General features: G+C 41.0%; 1 long non-coding RNA gene across 1 annotated transcript; it reads right to left on the bottom strand.

Annotated features, from left to right (window-relative positions):
* Nucleotides 1-3,932: 3,932 nt before the first annotated feature.
* LOC138258664 (uncharacterized) lies at nucleotides 3,933-21,182 on the bottom strand. Its single transcript, XR_011198488.1, has 2 exons — nucleotides 21,094-21,182; nucleotides 3,933-4,169 (listed from the first exon to the last, which is right to left on the bottom strand). It is a non-coding gene; the product is annotated as an uncharacterized lncRNA (long non-coding RNA).
* Between the last annotated feature and the right edge of the window lie 206 nt (nucleotides 21,183-21,388).

The raw sequence follows: 21,388 nt of genomic DNA, 5'->3' as shown, positions 1-21,388 counted from the left end.
TTATCGGCAAGACTTAGGTTTTTGACAGTCGTTAATAGGTTATTGTGACAGGCAGCTACTAGGCTGTCTAGGTCAACCAGACGTCAATACCCATCATGTCACCACTAAGTTAAAAGTGATGCACCTCAACTCAGAAGCATATTTTAAATGTTACACTGACAACACTTTTCAGCAGGGCTTAACAGTGGTAAAACTTTTCACAAGGTCTGGTACACCAGAAAAAGACTGCTCCTACAACTTAATAATTAGCTTGGCTGTAGTTATTTTAGTGGGGACTTTACTAGCACATCCAAACGCTTTCTATCCTAGTAATACACAGTACCAACGTTTCTCAGCAGGGCTCTTAAATGAATGATGGATAGCATTAACACTTCTGGTACAGATGCAGTTTATTTTTTAGTGAACAGTAACATAGCATTCTATTCCTATCAATGGGTGGTACTGACTTCCTTTTATGAGTAGACTACCTTTATTGGAACTGTACTGACACTTCTCTGCAGAACTTCCATACATATTGAGGAAAGTAATTACACTTCTCTGCAAGACAGCCATGCCATTCACTGGGTAGTTACATCACGACTTTACGGGACTGGCTTACTTTTTGGAGCCACGCCCTCCCTCACAGAATTTAGTCTTGTCCCCAAATTTCACTTGTCAAACTTAGAAACATAATCAGTGATTAATTTGAGTAGGTGGATGCAGGTGGAGCTTGCTGGGACGCGTTTTGGGGGACCTGAATTTATTTTTAGTCAACACACTTTAACCCAGAACAAGAAAGTTAAAGGCAATAAAACGGGGTAAGAAGCAGAAAGAGAAAGAACATGCCGCCATTTAAGTATACAATATATGTAATGCATTTAAATATAACCCTATTTAAATTTGAATTAGTTGTTGTACCTCTCACTGTCTACACTGAACTTGATTTATCACCTGTCTACCTCAGCACTTATCTTAGTGAAAAAGCTAAATACTTGCATAAGTATCCCTTGGCAATGTCAACTTACACAAATATTACTAACTTTTAAACATTAAATATTTGAATTCAAAGTGTGGAACACACAAATTACAGGCAAAAAAACAAAGTTACTTTATTAAAAATGTATATTTTGTTTGTGAACTTTCAGAGTACAAAATAAATTGCAGAATCCCTCATGTTACTCTGACACTCCAGCTACACCCTAAACACACCCTGAGTCCTTCAACCCACTTACCTGACCATAACATGTTCTAAGACACCCAAGCCAATCACCTCAAACCTTACACTCACCCTCATGGATCTCAACTAGCCCTGAGAAAATCATCAACCTGTGTTAAGTTGGACCTCAGAAACCATCAGGCAGCCATAAGACCCACTCTGCATCCGCCCCCCCCAAAGTGTTTACGACCCCTCTACCAAATCTTTAATGGTCCTCGACAGACATTCTGCCAACCCCACAGAAGTTCTAAACCAGACAACCGGTCTCAAGTGGGCTCAGGGAGATCAAGCAACCTATAGACCTGCCATGAGAGTACTTACATTGATCCCTACAATCCCTCAGCCAGCTCTTGTACACCATAAGTTTTATTCTGCAGGTCCTAGGAGCGCCTCAAAAGCCCTTAATTACACTAAGATATACAATCCTTCACATTTATATGTTATTTTCTAAAACTTTTTGCACGCTTCCATAATGTTACTAAAATACATCATGTCTGTGTAGTTGTATGTTTCTGTAGTTAAAGTTTCTAATTTTAATGTACTTTGCAAGTGATAAGAGAAAGTGAATAAAGGAAGAACAGCAACACATTAGTTACCAGATGTAGCAGAGAAGCAAAAATTTCAAGTGCAGAGCACTTTAGGGACCCAAAGAACCCCAACCTGCGATGAAGCCTGTCAGTTTCATCTTACTGTTACAGGACACTCTTGCTCTCATTCACTACAACCATTAACCACTGAGCATGCAAAGATTTTCAATAGCAGCACTTCTACCATACCCAGTGCCAACTCCTAGGTTGGAGCAGGAAAAACACTCAAAGCAATGTGTGCACTGTTCATCCACCGCCATCAAGAATGTGATGGTGGGCATTTGGGAATACATGAGGTGGAGAAGCTACTATCCACCCTCACCCAGTCTTTCGCCGCTGCAGAATTCCCACCCTAGAATTTACTATACTATTGCCATGAAGTGTGCTCATAAGTTGCATGGGTTGCATACGAGAGTAATGTTCAATCCAAAGCTGCAAATGAGTTTCAGTCTCACAAGATGAGGGAGGGCTGGAATTCCTTCGGACTGTTCTCGACTGATTCATTTTCATTGGAATTCCACTGATATCCCAGCCTCAGCCCACAGCCTGGCTGGGTCTTAGATATACTACCGATCTGCAGAATCCGCTAAGAGGCTTAAATGCAGCACTTTTCCCTCCTGTGGCTGACTGGTGCAACAACAGGGTATGCCCTAACACGCAGTTCTGTTGACAGGGTGAATGTCGAAGAGCTGGTGGCTCAGCTGAAGCTTGAAGTAAATTGCCTCCCAGTCACTAATCCAGAATTGAATACGAAAAGGCATAAATGCCAGTAAGGTCATAAATATACCCCCAAGTTCAAGAGCGGCTGAATGTTTTCCTCCTACTGATTGCCACTGATAGAATGGTCCGCAAATTACATAACTGTATTCTGGTCATCCACTTTAAGTTTAGGCGCCATGTTGGAAGTGGGAAGTGACTATTTTTCCTGCCTCTAATTATTTGAAAGGCCAGACCATAACTCAAAGGACACATTAACAACACCATTCTTGTCTGAGCTCAGAGTGTTATTGAATGGGGCATCCTCATTCTCGCCTTAGTACTTAGGCTCAAACCACACACAACCCAATCCCGCTCGGCTGTGTGAGTTTTATTTCTTTATTTTAAACAGGCATGACCAATATTTTGTGTCTCAGTCCCAAGCCAAAAGGAAGATTTTCCTGGAGTCATTCTGAAGTAATTCGATGAATACAGCTGGGCTACTCCTGTAATGATCTGGTGAAGTCATCCATAACCATCCTAAAGTATGTGTATAGGCCAAAATATTTCAATGACATGACTCCAGAGTCATCACAAAAATTACTCTGGGATGGTGTCCTGATTACTTCAAGTCTGATGATCTTGAACTACTCTAGGAAAAACAAATGACAACTTCAGGTTGTGTGTTAATTACTGCAGTATGATTCCATAACTTAACAATGACTGTGGATTACTCCAGGATGTGTCCAGGAAAACTTTTGGATGACTGTGAATTAGTTCAGGATGACTCCATAACAACTTTAGAGTAAGTGTGGATTTCACTAGAATGATTTCATGAAAACTTAAGAATGAGCGTGGCTTACTAAAGGATACTTCAGGAAAACTTCAGGACAAGTGTGAATTACTCCTGGATGATTCGAGGAAACATTTTGATGCCAACCGATGAATGATTTATCATCAAGAGTGGGTTGTATTACTCATTGCGGGTTCTATGACATGAGAACATTCTATATTCAGATTTTCTCAAATCCAGCACCAAATACTTTCGATCAACTAATCTGTTACCAGGCAAGTACTTTGAAGTGCATGAACTATGTACCATTCAGTACAACAGGAAACTGTGTGAGTGTAACAAATGTACCTTCTATATGCAGTCTTATTAATTCTAAGTAACTAACAAGCAGCTAAATTTAAACTCTGGCTTTCGCATAATACTATATAGTTTTGCGCAATAAAAAGGGAGTTGGGAGTGTATAAAAATTTTGAAGTATGAATTAGCAAAACTACAACACACTTTGTATTCAAAAGAAACCTTTTAACTCATGATACTACCCCGTATTCAGGGAACATTGGCTTAATTTGTGTATAAGACATTGCCTGACTTTTCTAATATTGTAATCTGTGGGAAAAGACTAAACAAAACACATGTTGAAATAAAATGAATCCACAATGACTTTAAAATTAAATTTTATTTTATTCAACTGAAGCCCATACTTGGTCCCAAAAGGGCTCCTGGTACCCGAAAAATAAATAATAGATGTGTCGAAAAAAATGGCGAGTGAAAATTAGTTCTTCTTCGTTTACTTCCAAAATGTCCTGTTTTCTTCAGCTCTTTAAGGCAAGTTTCCACTGCATAGGTTTGATATTTATGGCTCGCCAGCTTTTGGCCTTATACACAGAATTCATAAACTCTGAAAGATAACAAAACCATAAGCTTTTAACAGTCAGTACGATTTGTTTGTGATGAGTGACCACAGGAACAAGAGTGATATTAGGTTATTAGTCATGTTAGAGGTTGAGGGAAAAAACAACCCTTTCTGAACTGTGATAGAGAAAGTAGTAGATTCAGAAGATCAATTCCGTACTTAGATGTGTAGCCAGAGATGGTCAATCTGCTAGGCATACTATTTCACTTTTTGATCTCCTGCTCAACAGAAAAGAGCACCTTCCCAGTTGTGTCCTACGTGGACCCAATTATTAGAGAGGAGGAAGTCTTCAGAGTCTGTATTCAATTAGTTAAGAGATTGCTCTGGCGACAAGTATCTGATGTCTGAAAGGATTCTACACCCAAGTTGTAAAATTGGACTGCCAGCTACAGAGTGTGAGTGCTGCACATGTGCAAGGTAATGCAAAGGTCAAAGCAATCTTCATTTATAAAAGATAAAACAGGTACAACAAAATTACATTATCAGAATATTAATATTATGTTAAAACATAGTAATAAACAAACAGCACTAACAAATACATATTTCCTTAAAATACACCATTCAGCTAAATCACATACAAAAGAGAGCAAAAAGATAAAAGAATCATAAGCCGGGTTAAATCTCAACTGTTCATCAACCAAAATTGCACATTGCCATTAAACTCAATAAATCACCCTTCCAGTGTTTTCCTACTCTTTACTGCTTAATTGACAAAGGAACTAATGCTGGAACACACCAAAAGGCTTCGTAAAGGCTGCAAATGTAGGACGCACATTGTCCACACTACAAATTTGCTAAAAAATTTAAAATAGGTTGAAGAAATAAAGCATAATAGTGCCTATAAAATGCACATAAAAAAGCGCAGCAAGGATTGCGTGGGGGTCTCATCATAAGGACAGGCCAGCAAATTGGTTCCCTAATGGTAAACTAAGCCTTAAAAGAATAATAACCTCCACGCAGTACCTGCCCTAGAGCAGAAAATTAGTGACCTTTTTCATCTGGTGAATTTCAGAGTGAGATAAAACACAGGCTCAGGTTTGGCTAAAGTTACAAAATAATCCCCTAATGGAGCATTTAGTACATTCTAGGTCCAACCGTTAATTAAAACAATAATCCCTGAAATGGGTTTTCATCCATATCTCATCTGATTTGGCCAAAGTAACCGGCATGCAAAATAGATCACTCAATCCTATTTCATTAAAAGTCTTGTAAACAAAATTCAGCCAAAGGATGGAAAGGCTTTGTTCACGTTTTAGCCCATCTAAAGTTATCTCCCTGTTAAAACCTGCCTCAGGGTTTCACCAAACACTAACCCATAAAAAAAAAAAAATTAGCAGGCCCAACTTACTGTTTTAGAAATGTAGGATAGGTAGAGCTCAGAGTGCAAACTAAAATGAGAACTAATAGGCAGGAGATTATAAAGACATCTACAAACGTGAATTGCTTCAATCTGTATAGCGGAAGTGTTTTGATATCCCCAGATCCCTGCACCATACAGAGCCTCTAAAACACATTGCTGATTACATATTTTATGAAAAGGAGGCACTGAGACCCTAAGAGTGGTCTGAAAGAGATTCAAAATGGCCCCGGACATCCTGCTTAATTTCATACTTGAGATATTGATCTGGGGTTGCCAAGAACCAGGCGAATCAAAAGGGACACCAAGATAAACTGCTCATACAACTCCATCACTGATCAAGGACTGTCAAGTCACCATGTGTCTCTTCCCTGGCCCGCAACCCATGATATGGGATTTCCCAAAATTTGTTACTAAATCAAGATTGCCCACAAATGAAACAAAGGATCCCACAAACCTATGCTGGGCTCTCTGAGTCCTAGCCATCAGGACAGCGCCATCGGCATACAGTAATGCCAGAACCAAAAGCAGTTATGGGAACTTCATTGGTGGTGGCTCCCAAGTGAGGGTGTAGATTATTCACATTTAAAATAAACGGAACTTGTCACACCCTACTATCTAAAGAAAAGACATCAGAGGTTTCATCGGTTGGACTAAAAAAACACCTTAGAAGCAGACTGTGCAGAAAATTTACACAGGTGATCTCAACTCTCATATCCAACAATTTAAGCCACAGCTTAGTCCTATTCACTGAATCAAAAGCTGTAGAAGAATCCATAAATGCCAAGTACAATGGACTGTGTTTGGTGATCGTATATTTGCTCAAGATCTATTGCAGGTTCAGACACTTTTCCACCGTACACAGCCCAGGGCGAAAGCCATACTGATAGGGGTTTAAGACATTGTTTTGACATGACCAGGTTCTTAACCACTTGAAAATGACCCTGCCAATAATCTTAACTGCACTATCAATGAGGGAGATTGTGCAGTAACACATGGCAAATTCTGATATCCTTTCTTAAAGATAGGAACAATGATCAATGGCATTCAGGACCTCAGGATCTTGTGGCTAAAAGAGTTGTTAAATTAGTAAGCAAGGGACCCCAGAAATCAATGCTACCCTTGAAAAGGTCCATGGGTACCCCATCCGGCCCTGGAGCTTTACCGCCAGAACTTTGTCTTATTGCGTCCCCCATGTCAGACAGAGTGATTTGCAAAGGAGGTGTGCTACCCAACATGAGTCTCAATAATTCTATTCATGGCCTGTCTTCTGCCACTTGATAGACAGAACTGAAGTGTGTAACCCAAAGAGAACCTGTTATATTGCAGGATGAAAGGGGTTAAGCAGGGGCATCTCTCAGGGGAATCTTACTGACTGTATCCCAAAACATTTCACTACATGTTCTGGTGGCTGCAGGACAATCTGTTCCCAGACTTTATTATTCAAGAATGTCTTCCTGCTCCTAAAGATATGTTTATAACACTTCCTTGCCTCATGCACTTCCCGGGAATCGCTTAGGTTAGTTACAAGAGCCTTTTTCAAACTGCGGTTGGAAACCAAACAAGATCCATCAAACCACCAGGGATATTTTGGAGCTGGTCTGGTTGGTTTAATACTAGCACATTAAAAAAAAACTAAAATGGGCCAAAGGTACTTCCCCACTCTCATCCACTAAACAACCCAAAAAGATAACAAAAATGTCTTTACAAGAAAACAAAGGGTAGCCCTAAGTTCCTTAAGCAACCATGCCAAACTTAGTCCATCTTCTGAGTGCTGGGAAATTTTGATGGCTTCTGCTGGGGGTTTACCCTTCCGAATCGGGAAATACCCAACGCCCATAAATGCATTATTGTACCCCTACCAGATCTCTAAAACTGTGCCCTGTGAAAACCAGGGAAGAGAATCTCTAGTAACAAAAACATAATCAATATTAGAAACCTGCCCATTCCTTCTAAATGGGGGTAAAAACAGACAATCATTCTCAAAGAAAAAGGACCATGTCCACAAAATCTTTTTCAACTAGGTAATGGCTCAGGTTTTTCCTTCTGCCTTCTCTAAAATCCTCATGTGTGGCAGGGCTTTACTTCCATCTCTTCAATATCTGCTATAAATGTATCATTAAAATAATCACAGAGAATGTATTTTGGTTGCAATGTAACTGCAGACGCTGTTCATTTCAAACTATTCTAAAAAAACAAAATAAATTCCCTAAAATAAACACTAACTGATTACTAAATTCATTACAATGAAAATGAACTAGATAAAAATAAAATCAAATTATCCTTAATCCGAAGAAGTTGGAAGGCACCAATGCCTGTGTCAATCACTGAGCCTTTTACATTAAAATTCAGATGGAACCAAACCAAGAGTCCATCCATGGCTCTGCCCTGTAACAATGTTACAGCACGCCTCGAATAACAGGCAAAGCCAAACCATGAGTGGTGAGGTGGCCAAGTTTCCTGAAAAGCAATAATATCATAACTAGTTCCTAAAATTGTGCTAATCTGGTTCACTAATCTTGTCCTTAGGACCTGCAACATTCCAACTCAAAAAGGAAAAGGAATGCCTGACGCATACTGATTCTAAAGAATGAACCCTTGTGGAGTCAATGGACCCTTTACTATGTACTGATGGCAGGGATACTGGGTACCTTCATACTGGTCAGTCAATGTCAGGTAGGGCTTCAATTCGGTTAGCAACTGGCATCAAAAACTGGCCCCTTGTTTGTTTCAGTAGAGTAATAAGTGGCCCAGTCTCTTGTGAACCTATGGTCTCAGGAGGTAGGTTACGCAGGCTATTAGGGCCACCTCTGCTAAACTCAGATCTCCTGATTCTGATGTAAAGAAAGGTAGTGGCAGGCCTCATGGAAGATGCCAAGAGGTACCAAGATGATGCAACTTCTCACAAGGCCATTACTGAAGTTCCCTAATAGTAGCCTTTGTACCAGTGGTGGGGATCTAAAATTAATAATGACAGTCTCCATGAGCTTCAATAGGTATGGGGCCAATCCTACTGGTGAACAGAATGCTCTCCACCTGATGGAATGGGAATTCCCTATGACTAACAAGCCAGTCAAGTAGGTATTTAATTGCTTCTTGTGGCACTCCCACTGATTTTCCCATTTTGGGGGTGGTTACTACAATAAGAACGGAAATTTAAGTACAAGCTGCAGGTGGAAAGTTAATGTGCACTTGGCTGAAAATGAAGTTAGGCCTCTTACCCTTTAACCCTACCAAATCCTGTTGGCCAGTTTACTCACTCCCCCAACCCACCCTTACAACTGGTAAGGACTTGAAAGGCTTGCCGGAGCCACATAACGGAATGGATCCAAGCCCCTGGTAAACCAAATTTGGCTCAAGACTGGCCAGTGAATCAGTGACAACAAACAGTAAGCTGTGATTTGATGGCTTCCAAGCGGTGAATCAAGGGTGACAGGTTAGACTATAGCAGCTCTTTAATTTTGATAAAAACAACTTTTCATTAAATGCTCCCTATCTAAGACACCTGATTGGTGGGCATCCATGGCTTTCACCATAATAGAATGTGACGGACTGATAGAAGCCAAGGTTATGGAATGATGAGTTTGTGCGTTAGCCTCTATCAAGTTAGTCCGGGCCCCCCTCTTTATCCTCTTACATTTGACTGCTGTTGTGGGGCCATTATGAATGGTCTGAGCCGGGCTTCTGTTTTGCAATATGACCATATCTGGGAGATTCTCAAAAGCACAAGAAGGTGACACCAGCAAACGTGAAGGTGCTCTATCTGCAATGGGAGGTATGCCAGTGTCAGAATTCAAAGAAAGCCTTTCTTCTGTGAGGGCAATTTCCACGATAATGACCCCCATGGCCCTTCCCAACATCCTGTCAATGGAAGTACTTATAAGAGGAAAGATAGAAGCAGGTGAAACACCAATTACGATCTTTTTCCCCAGCTGTCTCTATATGGCTACTACCACAAACAATATACAAAATCAAATGTCACTCCCAGGCTTCCCTGCTTCGCTCAGTACTCTGAGAACCTCCAGTATCAAGTAATCTGATTATCTTCAAAAAGCAGGTCAAAGAGAAGGAGCCCAGCCTCTTCCGGGCTCTGAGTGGCGCAGACAGACTCACTCTTGGCCTGGTCTTTGCCCGGGCACGTCCCATGGGTCAGCAGCAGGCTTTTAAAGTTGAATAGCCCCTCCTCCTGGGCTCACACTGGGATTCTGGAGTTTGCAGTCCCTCAAAACTCTCCAAAGAGCAGTAGCAGCTTTCAACAGCCAGTACAGTTTGTTTATGGTGAGGGATCACCGGATCAAGGGTGATAATAGGTCGTCATATTAGAGGAGGTGAAACAAACATCCCTTCCTGAACAGCCATACAGTAATAGTCAGAAGATCAACCCAGTAGTTATAATATGTAACCAGAGATGGGCAACCTGCAAAGCATACTATTTCACTTTCATCTCCTACTCAGAAGTAAAGGAAGAGTAGCTTCCCAGTTATGCCCTACATTGACCCAATTATTAGGCAGCAGGAAGTCTTAAGAGAGTGAGTTCAATTAGTCAAAATATATTGCCCTAGCGACAAGAATCTGGTGCCTAAAATGGTCCTTCACCCAAGTTAAGAAACAGGGCTGCACAGCTACAGTGAGAGTGCTGTAAGTGTGAGTTAATGCTTGCAGCAGTGTGTGGCATCACTGCAGGCTGCAATACCTAGACTTCACGTTAGAGCTCTTTTCCTAGGACCAGAGCACATCTACTCATTTGGAGACAATTGGTCAAGATTCAAAAGGTGATGCAAAACAACAATAGAATCCTTAATGGTTCACTGGATATGCAATAGGTACCACATGTGCCAAAATGTTTTAACATTTTTAACATATTACTGTCTTTTTACAAATCTCTGACAGAAAGGTAGTTAAGACTCCTGAACTACTTTATTAAATATCACCCATATATTCATCAAGGGCAGCAGTTCCATCACGAGCCTTCGTAACAACGTGGCAGTTTTCTTTCGGCAAACATTTATCACACTCAAATCAGTGAGGAGGGGCTTCCAACAGCTTGTGCAATCCTCTCTTTGGGATAATGTAATTTCTGTATCAGGAAGACTAGGGGAATCAGTCATATGCTCCTACACATCAACCTGCAAATAGCCACACAAAGTTCTGACATACACACCATCATATTATTTTAAAAATAATGTAAAAATATTAAGTGGCCGTCTGTGGATAGTAATTTCACATCTAGGATTAGCACATCTAACGGTAACAACATGATGATTTAAATCCAGAAAATAAAGTAGATATGTCTGTAATATGTTCAGAATAATACTTTCAGATTGTAGCTCAGAAATAATGGTCCAAAAGGGAAAAAAGTAAAGCAAATCACCCTTTGTATTGCAAATAAGCCACTGCCTTTTTTTGATAACGTTTAAGATTCTTCATAGGATGTTTTCCCTTGTCAATGCAGACTGCTTTCTGCAAATGATTTTTAGCCATCTCCTTTCTGCATGTGCCCCATAACTGTGTTATAATGAAAAAAAATAGTTTCAAGTGAGCGGACTTGGGGGCACAAACATATTTTTGGGCTACACAGGTCGGGAGAGTCAAAAAAGTGATATGGACTTGGGTGTTGTGAGAAGTAGATCTCTGAAAATTGGTTGCGATCTGTTCAAAATAGAATACTTACCTTTTAGGCAGTCATTCTAAGACTGTACACCTCTTAATTTTGCTTGTAAAACTATACACTCCTCGTTCGTACAGATTGAGGTGCAATCAGAGGACTAGGCGTTCTCTCCTTTAATGATTGACAAGTCATACATAATTTCCTTAGGGAGCAAGTGTCTTTATCCCTGAGTGAAATTATGCAGTTTAAGTTATCAAACGATCATAGTCTCCCCTTTCCTGAAAAAGAGAATCCAGTGAACACAAAACCACTTTTATGCAACTATTTATAAAATACTTTTCATACTTGTTCATTCATATTTTTTTAAAGTTGTTAAAAGTGATTTACAGTCGAGGCAATTAATGCACTACATTTATTCTGTATTACAAGAAAGTAATAAGTCTTTAAAAATGGATACCATGTCACCATGCAAAGTAGAAATAGGCATGCAGGTTATTCTATGCAGTTCCAGGTAAGTAATGCACTTATACATCTCAGCTTACGTGATGGCATCCACTGTCATTGTTTGTGAGATGGTCTTGATGGCGAGTAGTACGGTTCTCATCAGTGATCACAGCAGAATGCACTTTACTGTAGAGCAAGTCATTTGATGATGAATGCAACCATATCTAGGTGTCGAAACACTAAGGGGTGTATTTGCAAACTACATTTTGTAATAAGTTTTGTGGTACTACAAAATGCTACTCACAAACCAATATGCAGTGTTTAAGTCTCTCCTATCATTTTCTGTGCAGAGATCTAGCATAAATTTTAGTAGTAAATGTGTGAGAGAGAGTGGAGTGTCTGAAAATGGGAACTACTACTAAATGGGTCCTGGGCAACAGGGAGGACTAATGAGGGGTTAAGGAAGGGGTTTAGGCAGGGACGTGTAACTACCAGTTTGGCCTTGTGAGCACCCTACTTGATGTGAGCATAGACCACTGGTACAGACACAAAATGTCTCACAGCAGTTCTTGCTCCTCTTACCATTGTCAGTGATGCAGGTAAGAGCAAGTTCTGCCACTTATGACCTATGAAAATGCCTACTCCTGGTGAGAAAGATGAAAGCTGGCCTGGCTCCTCAGATACAAAATAGAAGAATGGTCCAATTAGGACTGCCATGGGAACAGTATTTTACTAGCACCACCAGTAATTTTAGCTTTGAGTTAGCGCCATTAATGATTTAAATACTGTCAATTCATAGACTTGTATTTCTCCACCCCACCTCCCATCTGTGCATTACTTTGTGCATTGAGCTTGGTAAAACTGATGCTTTGTGCCATCTTAGCTTCATTTATGAATTACTCATAAGCCTAAGTTTTACAAAAAAATGTATCTGCATATGCAGTTTTATAATAAATAAGACTTAATAACCCATTTTGGCACTACACATCATATGTGCACACATTTTATAAAATATTTATGTTTGAAATGGTGCTTCTTTTTTAATTTTAAATATTTTTATTGCAGATTTTTGAAATAAAACACAAGAGGAGATAGACAAAAAATAAAATGTGGCATTACAATGACAGAGGCAGTTATTAAAAAAAAAGACTAAGAGTATTAAAAAGCAAATTCTTGACACTGCTTTGATTCAAATAAATAAATAAATAAAAATAAGGTGCCATTTACAGTCAAAATAGAAAGATGTTCATTTGAGCATTAACCCAAGATATCTGGCACTAGAGACCCCATATTACAATGTTTTTTAAAAATATATTTTTATTGACATTTTTAAATATTCCAAACATAAAAACCCAAAGAGGGTTCAGTAATGGCAGGCAATCACAGAATAGACAGATTGTAGTCCTTCGGGTCTCCGGGATATAGCAGCGGAAGTTGCAATGGAGAAGTGGTATGCCCTTCCACCATAGTGCTCCGTTCTTAGGGCTCCCCCCGCTGCCGTATTCTTACCCACTGAAGGCAGTGAGACTCCCAGATATGTCCCCCTCTGAAATATCGTATTACTGTCTCTATGGTCTTCAGATCTTAGGAACTTCCTCGGGCACCCTCTGGCCTTGTATGTTACTTTTTCCTGCATCATATACATGTTAATCACAGACCTCCATTCCCCCAATGTGGGAGGTGCTGGTGCTCCCCAGTGTATTGCCACACCCCTCTTCGCCACCACTAGCCCCAGAATGGCAAAGACGAGCTTAGGTTGCAGGAGGTCCACTTCCATGGGTATCCCCAAAAGCACATACCTGAGATCCATGGGGATCTCCACCTCCGGTATCCGCTCAGTTCTCCCAGGATCGTGGACCAATATGTCTGAATAGAGGGACATTCCTAGTGTGTGTGAAGATATGTTTCCCTGTGGGTCCCGCATCTCAGACAGTCAGGTGACTCTGCCATCACGTAACTATGAAGCCTAGCCCTGTGATAGTACACCTAGTGTAAGATCTTAAATTGCATTTGTCTCAGGTGTATTGTAATTGTTACTTCCCATGGGTGCACCAGGGCCACCTCCCAATCAATGTCTTCCATTGTCCCCAGTTCCTGCTCCCATTTCTCTCTAAGGCCTCCCAGCGTGTTTAGCATATTGTTATTGATTGTTCATGACACTGCTTTCTGGTCAAATTGCACTAGCAGTAGCCTCCCTTCTAATGGGGCGTACTCAGGAAGGTCTGTCAGATCTAGGTTCTCTGCCTGCCATGCGTCTGCCAACTGCAGATATTTGTAGCACTGTGAGTGGGACATTTGGTATTCTGCTTGTAAGTTGTCGAATGACTTGAGACACCCTTCCTTTACCAGGTCTCCCAACCTGGAATTTCTGATCATGTCCCAGGTTCAAAGTCTTGACATTTGCCTATCTCCCTTAGTCAACTACCCAACCACAAGAGGGTTTTGCGTGTGAGTTTTGGGTGCCGGCCCATTTTCTGCCCCGTCCTACTCTATGCCATTATCACTAGTTATGTGGGACCCAAAAGCCTCTCTGTCCCCTTCCTTCCATACAGATAAGGCATCTGGGTTTGTTCCTTAAACCGACTCCTTTGCAGTAAATATTTTGGATGATCCCCCAGTGCATGCAGCCAGTTGTTAATTAATATGAGATGTGCTGCCCAGTAGCAAGCCCTGAAGTCTGGGAGGGTGATAACCCCATTATATGGGTTGCGTTGGAGTGCCTGTAGGGAGACCCGGGGCTGTCTCCTGCTCCAAAGCAGCTTGCGTACCTCTCCCTCGAGTCTGGAGAATACATTCTCTGGAATCTTGACATAAGCATTTTGGACAATGTATAATCATTCGGTGATGGTGATCATCTTATATAACGCTACATTGCCGAACAGTGTCAGTGGCAATTTCCCCCACCTCCCCATGTCTATATGGAGATCTTCCATGACTGTTGGGACGATACAACACAGAGCCTTTTCTGAGTCTTGGGTCACATACACCCCCCAAGTATTTGAATGCCTCTTCCTCTATCTCAAGGGTGTTCGTCGGGGTCAACTGTCCCAGGCGTCCTCCAGCGATGTGGAGACTTGATTTGGACCAAAAGATTCCATAGCCGAAAAGAGTACTGAAGTGTTAAAAAAATGTCCGGTCCGAGGAAGTGTCTCCCTGGGTTGGGTAATAAATAGGAGAATATCATCTGCACAGAGCGATATACGTTAATCATCCCCGCTTCCCTGTTCTATTTGGAATCCAGGTATGTCCATATGCGTATAGACTGTTCATGCCAGGGGTTCTAATGTGAGGGCAAACAGCAGTGGTGAGAGGGAGCAGCCCTGCCTTGTCTCCATCTCTATTGGAGACATGGCCCCAGTGATGCGGACCGTTGCGATTGGGTTTGTGTAAAGTAGGGTTATCCAAGCCATAAAGATTGGCCCAAACCCAAATCCCACCAATGTTTGTTTCATGAATTGCCAATGGACCACATCAACTTCTTTTTGGCATCTAGTGACAGTTGTAAATGGGGTTCTATACTTGACCGCAATGCAGACAACTAGCTATGAAGTCTGCGAAGATTGAGTCTTATTGACCTCTCGGGCATGAAACCCGATTAGTTTTGATTTATCAGTGGGCCTATTACAGCTATTAGTCTCATCGGCAGTATGATTGCCAACATCTTTGTCTTGATGTTAAGAAGTGAAATCGGGCAATAGGAACCACATTCAGTAGGTGGTTTCCTGGTTTCTGAATCACTATTAGCGTTGCCCTCTGCAGGTCCCATGGGAGGTCAGGGGTGTGGAATTTATTAAAATATCTACTTGTCCAGGGGACAGGTTGCTTCTCAAATCTACTTGTCCTGTAAAAAGATCTACTTGTCCCTTTGGTGCCATGTAGTGTGGCGACAAATTATGGCAGCAATTAATAGCCTCTCTGATTATGCCAGGGCTACTACCATAGTAGGGCTTGAATACTTGGAGTTTCAATCCCTCCTGTAGAAATTTCCTTATTTTGCCACCTTTCTGCAGATCTGCATACTGGGGCTGGAGGAAGCAGTAAGCAATAGTTCCAGGGCTGGAATGCCTTTGAGTCTGCAAACCTACTAACCTGCATGTTTTAAAGATTTTTACCAGCTTCTCTCTAATATTTTCCCATAATAAGAAAGGTTGGACATTTACTCCTGACAATGGCAGAATTAGAACTTCTTCCAGGGTTGGGAAGAAAGTGGCTGGAGGGAAAATGAACTTGCAAATGCTCAATAGATTTTCACATGAGCAAATCTACACATCGTATTTACCCACGCTAAAATACAGTTCACAAATATTTTATAGGGGTACGACATATACCATGGGTGCACTTTTGTGACTTTCTTTAAGAATTTGGGGCCACAAGTAGGTAGGTTCAGATTTGTGACCTGCAAATTGCGAGTCGCAAATCCGAATGTAGGATGGTGTCCTTGACACCATCTGTGATTCGCAAGGGCTTCGCAAATGCCCACATCATGAATAATCATGAGGTGGGTCGCAATTTGCGACCCCCTCACGAATGGTGGCCTGCTGGAGACAGCAGACCACCATGTCTGTGACTGCTTTTCAATAAAGCAGTTTTTTTTGTAATGTAGCCCGTTTTCCTTAAAGGAAAACGAGATGCATAACAAAAACGAAAAATGAAACGTTTTCGTTTCATTTTTTCAGAGCAGGCAGTGGTCCACAGGACACTGCTTGCTCTGAAATTTTTTTTACAGTGACATTCACAATGGGAAAGGGGTCCCATGGGGATCCCTTCCCTTTTGCGAAAGTGTTAGCACCCATTTGAAATGGGTGCAAACTGCGATTGGTTTGCGCCCGCGTTCGCGGTCACAAAACAATCCTACATTGCACTGCGAGTTGCAATTAGGAAGGGAACACCTCTTACTAATTGCGAGTCGCAAACCCGTTTTGTGATTCGGTAACCAGGTTACTGAATCGCAAAACTGGGTTTGTGCATCGCAATGTGCTTTTTGCACGTCGCAAACAGCGAAAGTCGCTGTTTGCGACATGCAAAAAGCTACCTACATGTGGGTCTTGGTCCCTAATTAGGTCTGGTGTTAACAAAGACATTTTGTTTTTATTAAACTTCTATTTCTCTCTCTTTTGGCTGGCTTTACTGTGAGTGATCGCATTCTGCTCTTCCACAAGGAGCATATTGCCACACAAAGTAGTTTTGTTCAGTGTCAGGAACTACAGTGGCAATCAGTGACGTAACGAAACTGGAGGGTGCCCCTTTGCAAAGAACATGGAGGAGCACCCTCTCCAGACTCACTCAGGGCAGGTGCTGTGCTGACGGGGCCCCCTGGAGGGCGGCTGCGGGACCTTTGTTATGCCGCTGGTGGCAACGTGTGCTTTAAGAGTTCAAAAACTTTTTGGGGGGGTTTTGCCAATGTTTGTTACAATGTTGAGGGCCTGGTAGCTGCCACAACAATAAAGTGTTACAAAAGCCATGTCAAAACAAGACACGCATTGATAAAACTAAAAGACTTATAAAAATATGTCAGATCAGTTGGCTTTGTCAGTGTTTGTTTATTTTCATGCTTCCCATAATAGTGTTGAAAATGGTTACACTGATTTTCCATTAGAAATATTTTTGGGAAATACTAGCATGCATCAACACATTTTACTAAATGACACTTCATTTGCATATAATCAGAGAGCATTCTGGGAGCATTATACTTAGCCTCTTAGCCTAAACTTTTCAAACATGTGTGTACACGTTTTATTTTTTTGTACTGGAACCAACGTCAGTAGTGAAGTGTGACCTTAAAACATTTATTTACAGCACGCACCCTAATAATGAAGGCTTTCAAATAATGAACCATAAATACAAGTTCGAACAGCATTATCCTTTGGAAACACATTATCTCAACTGCAGAGAGTTCAACTCTCTGTAAACAGGCAGCCAAAGGGTTTGTGCTGCAGGGGGTTGGGCCTACTTGTCCCAAGGACAAAGTAAACATAAAAACTTGTTGCCCTTGACCCCAAACAAGATCGGGCGATAGGAATTCCACATCCCTGGAGGTGTTCCCTGTGTCTTGGCTTAATTGAACACATAAAGTAGATATGGACAGGGAATGTCAACATTCTTCTTTAGGAACTCCGCCAGGATGACACTGGACCCAGGCATTTTGACTGTCTTCAGTTCGACCATGGATTCCCTGACGTCTATTAGGTCCAGCTTTCTTTTCTAGGGCGTTGCGATCTTCTGGAGACAGGCATGGGATTTGCACTCTCAATAGATATCTTCTGATTTGGGAGGTATCTGAATGCTTACGTTCTCTGTATAGCTGCTCCCGATAGAATCATGCAAACTTGTTAGATATTCCCTGGTCCGTATTGTGTCATTCACTGTGGACCCCTGAATTTTGTACACCCATCGTGCTTCCCTCCTGCGGTTGCTTAACCACACTAAGAGCCTGCATGCTCTATCACCCGCCTCATATAGGCAGTGTTGTGTTGCAAGTGCCTGGGCTTCCGCTTCTTCATTTGCTAGTACTTGGTACTCCCTACGCAGAATCATGAGAATGTGCATTGTGGAGGGGTCATCTTTCAGCACCCGCCTTCCTTCTAGTTCCAGCACTTGATGCTCTAGGGATTATGTCTCACACCACCTCACCCCTTACCACGGGCAAGACTGAAAATAAACATGTCTGCAGGGAAAAGGGCACAAGTAAGGAGTACGGTTCTAATTTCACTGTGTGATTCGGTATAAGCGTAGTCCAATAAAAGTGCTGTTGACGGCTTCCCAAGAATCGAGGTACCATTAGTAATGGGATGGAGAGACAGCAAGCATTTTTACCATGATTACACACCAGACGTTTGTATTGCTGTTTCTTCCCTAATATTGAAAATGTCTCAGCCCCAGCTGACAAACCCAGCAGTGATCGATGAATAGCTTTGGAAACCTATGGCTTAAAGCCTATGTGAGGTAAAAAAACTGACTGCTTCTGGAAAATTCAGCCTCAAATTGTGATAGATAGACGTGCCCTAGAAAAAGCCACAGGACTCCATTGTGAAACTCCTATGGACAGGGTCTGCCAAAAGAATTTAGCCTATACCTTAAAAATTGGTAGCAAGGGCAGGAATATGCCTACACCTGCCGGAACTGCCAGATAAAACCTGAAAAAAAGATACAGTGTTATGGCCAGAGCTTCGTCAGTGGAACTGAGGAACCAGGTTCAAGGGTCAGCGCTGGCTCAACATTCAGGGATTTGACATCCTGTGGTTCCTAGAAAATCACTTTAAATTTCCCCTGGCTAGAGGAAAAAGATGTGACCATGTGTAATAGAACTGGTGCCCATGTAAAGTGCACCAATCCCTCCAGGTCGAGTTCTGCTATGCTAACGCAGATGTCTTAATTAGAAAGTATTAATGAATGTTTACGAATTATGAATTATGTAGAAAAATGAATAACGTAGAAAATAATGTGCATGTTTGGAATTGTGACCTCGGAGAATGGCCACTAGTCTTCACGAAATATACTAAATGAATGATTAAGATATGAAATATTGAAAATGTATTAGATTAATGTAATAATAATATATCATATTGAGAGTTATAATCTATGTTTCTGCTTATCAATTGTAGGCCTTAACTTAGCAAATGTCATGGCCTAGTTTTGCCAGGCCTCATGCAGAAGCTGTATTTCTTAACGTTTAATGAAAAATGCTGACAGGGTGAACTAACTGAGAAATGTTCATTGTTTTAATAAAATGGTTAGCAGAAGCTTCTATGGGAATCAACATACAGGAGATGATGTTTCCACAAAATGCAACAATCGTGTGTAATATGCGCTAGATGTACTTTCCCAATGAAGACACTGACTGGAGAAGAAGATGCAACAATTTTGATACCCGACGAGCCGGATGATGAGAACATCGTAAAGCGGACCAATCAACAACGTGTGAAGTGCGAAATAATAGAAGTCATAGATTTGGTACACAGACACTACTGGATAGGGTAATAACGTCTGATTAAGTGACCAATTGGAAATTAGGGGATAGTTTGGGTGACTTTGATATAACAATGTGACAGAGGGAAAAGACTTCAGACTTAATTCTGATTTTGTGATGCGAGATTGAGGAAAAGGAGAGATTCGAGATTCTGTCATTGGGCTCATACTCTTTGACTGAGAGCCTGATGTGATGCTGATCGACTGATGACCTGGAGATGAAGACTGATTCTGTTTGCTGACCCATACCGTGGATAGGTAGATCTGACAATATGACTAGATTAAATTGTGTGCCTTTTTTTCTAGGTACTAAATGCGTTGTCTTAGTGAGTTTCTTTAGCTAGATGTTTTCTAAATTCTTGTTCTAAATTGTTTTGCATGAAGCCCCACATGCCGATGCTTATTTGGGTTAGGTGAGAGTTTTCCTACATGAAGATTGACAGATTATAGAGACAAATATTGACGAACTGTTTTGCTGAACTTTATGGATGGAACTGAAATCTTGAAGCTGATTCTAATGTTGATTTGTGCTGATGCTTTAGAATGTACTGTGATGCAAGCCTTAATTAGATTGTGTTTCTGGCATCTACTGGTTAACTAATAATGTTCTTATATGCAATTGAGATTGAGTTTGAGTGTTAATCCGTATGGCTTAGTATATTAACCAAAAGGGAAATAAAAATTACTAAAACTTTACTAAACGTGTGGTTATTAATGACTAAGAAGTCATGGTGTGTGACAATTACTGACTAAACGGATTACTGATTTTGATTGACTAATGACTATTAATTTTTGTGTATCGATTATAGTGTACTATGCTAGAACTATGGCAGACTTATTCTAAGCGAGTCAAAAGGTTCATCGACCTATACGCATATCTCCTTGTAAGTTTACTTATAAAGGACGGACGCGCTAACAGGTACATAAAACTAAAAAAAAAAAGCATACTCTCGTTCTATTAGAAACTATAAAGTGCCGTCTCTAAAAGGTCAAGGATATGTTTTTAGGTGTATGTGGTGGAACTCGATTCTAAGGGATTGAAGCACTATTAATGTACAGACCAGAAAGGCCAAAAAGTGAAAAATACAAGAGGCTTTTATTAACCATCAGAAAAAAAGATGTAAGACAAGTTAGCTGTAGCAGATGAGTAATAGGAGCAATGAAACAGAATGCATATATTTAAAAAGCCCAAATACATGGCTGCCTACTTTTTGGTAAAATACGCCTTACTTGAGCTTAGTCTCTCAAAGAATACTTCCGGGACAGACCCTAAAGACTTCATAACCATGATTACATCAAGAAGAACTAGAAGATTGCTGCAGAATCAAATAATATTTTAGAAGCGAGACCCAAAACGAAAAATAACCAAAACGCCCCCCGCCCGCCATTTCGGGCTGCAATCTGATCCCGCTCTTTCGCTAATCATGCATTTACCTCACAGCAATTGGGAAACGGGCTGAAAGCTACAACTTTTAGTCGTTAAATAACACATTTAAAAAGGGCCAAGAAAAGCAATCATTTCACTTTTCACGTACCTCTTTGATTTCCCGGCAGTATCATCCCGTGTTCCCAATAAGGTCGGCACAGCCAACTAACCTTACTTCCGGTGCGACCGGATGTGCGTACCAAAGTGATTGTAGAAGCGTGTTTGAAATGTTACATTGAGGCCTCTTGTACATGCAGCATAGTCCATACTGCTGCAAGTGGAGATAAAGATACGTGGAAACAATGCAGGTGCATGGAATAAAGAGTTTCAGAAATTGTTAGGTATAAATAGAAGCGCTCTGATCTAGTTTGTAGAATTCCTTTTTTCAGCCAAAAATAACATTA

Source organism: Pleurodeles waltl, chromosome 9 (genome assembly GCF_031143425.1).
Source record: "Pleurodeles waltl isolate 20211129_DDA chromosome 9, aPleWal1.hap1.20221129, whole genome shotgun sequence".
NCBI classification, from domain to species: Eukaryota; Metazoa; Chordata; class Amphibia; order Caudata; family Salamandridae; genus Pleurodeles; species Pleurodeles waltl.
The sequence above is the reverse complement of the archived record's forward strand: the minus strand, read 5'-3'. Positions and strand labels throughout refer to the sequence as shown.